Consider the following 2,141-nt stretch of genomic DNA (forward strand, 5'->3'; position numbering starts at 1 on the left):
ACTTTCACCAATGGACAGATCATCCAAAATGAAAATAAATAAGAAAACACAAGCTTTAAATGATACATTAAACAAGATGGACTTAATTGATATTTATAGGACATTCCATCCAAAAACAACAGAATAAACTTTCTTCTCAAGTGCTCATGGAACATTCTCCAGGATAGATCATATCTTGGGTCACAAATCAAGCCTTGGTAAATTTAAGAAAATTGAAATCGTATCAAGTATCTTTTCCGACCACAACGCTATAAGACTAGATATCAGTTACATGAAAAGATCTGTAAAAGATACAAACACATGGAGGCTAAACAATACACTACTTAATAACCACGTGATCACTGAAGAAATCACAGAGGAAATCAAAAAATACCTAGAAACAAATGACAATGGAGACATGAGGACCCAAAACCTATGGGACGCAGCAAAAACAGTTATAAGAGGGAAGTTTATAGGAATACAATCCTACCTTAAGAAACAGGAAACATCTCAAATAAACAACATAACCTTGCACCTAAAGCAATTAGAGAAAGAAGAACAAAAAAACCCCAAAGTTAGCAGAAGGAAAGAAATCATAAAGATCAGATCAGAAATAAATGAAAAAGAAATGAAGGAAACAATAGCAAAGATCAATAAAACTAAAAGCTGGTTCTTTGAGAAGATAAACAAAATTGATAAACCATTAGCCAGACTCATCAAGAATAAAAGGGAGAAGACTCAAATCAATAGAATTAGAAATGAAAAAGGAGATGTAACAACTGACACTGCAGAAATACAAAAGATTATGAGAGATTACTACAAACAACTGTATGCCAATAAAATGGACAACCTGGAAGAAATGGACAAATTCTTAGAAATGCACAAGCTGCCGAGACTGAACCAGGAAGAAATAGAAAATATGAACAGACCAATCACAAGCACTGAAATTGAAACTGTGATTAAAAATCTTCCAACAAACAAAAGCCCAGGACCAGACGGCTTCACAGGCGAATTCTATCAAACATTTAGAGAAGAGCTAACACCTATCCTTCTCAAACTCTTCCAAAAGATAGCAGAGGGAGGAACACTCCCAAACTCATTCTATGAGGCCACCATCACCCTGATACCAAAACCAGACAAAGACGTCACAAAGAAAGAAAACTACAGGCCAATATCACTGATGAACATAGATGCAAAAATCCTCAACAAAATACTAGCAAACAGAATCCAACAGCACATTAAAAGGATCATACACCATGATCAAGTGAGGTGTATTCTGGGAATGCAAGGATTCTTCAATATACACAAATCAAACAACGTGATACACCATAGCAACAAACTGAAGGAGAAAAACCATATGATCATCTCAATAGATGCAGAGAAAGCTTTTGACAAAATTCAACACCCATTTATGATAAAAACCCTGCAGAAAGTAGGCATAGAGGGAACTTTCCTCAACATAATAAAGGCCATATATGACAAACCCACAGCCAACAAAGTTCTCAATGGTGAAGAACTGAAACCATTTCCACTAAGATCAGGAACAAGACAAGGTTGCCCACTCTCACCACTCTTATTCAACATAGTTTTGGAAGTTCTAGCCACAGCAATCAGAGAAAAAAAAAAAAAACAAATAAAAGGAATCCAAATAGGAAAAGAAGAAGTAAAGCTGTCACTATTTGCAGATGACATGATATTATACATAGAGAATCCTAAGGATGCTACCAGAAAACCACTAGAGCTAATCAATGAATTTGGTAAAGTAGCAGGATACAAAATTAATGCACAGAAATCTCTGGCATTCTTATACACTAATGATGAAAAATCTGAGAGTGAAATTAAGAAAACACTCCCATTTACCACGGCAACAAAAAGAATAAAATATCTAGGAATAAACCTACCTAAGGAGACAAAAGACTTGTATGCAGAAAACTATAAGACACTGATGAAAGAAATTAAAGATGATACAAATAGGTGGAGAAATATACCATGTTCTTGGATTGGAAGAATCAACATTGTGAAAATGACTCTACTACCCAAAGCAATCTACAGATTCAATGCAATCCCTATCAAACTACCACTAGCATTTTTTACAGAACTAGAAAAAAAAATTTCACAATTTGTATGGAAACACAAAAGACCCCAAATAGCAAAAGCAATCT

This window comes from Physeter macrocephalus, chromosome 5 (assembly GCF_002837175.3).
Source record: "Physeter macrocephalus isolate SW-GA chromosome 5, ASM283717v5, whole genome shotgun sequence".
NCBI lineage: Eukaryota > Metazoa > Chordata > Mammalia > Artiodactyla > Physeteridae > Physeter > Physeter macrocephalus.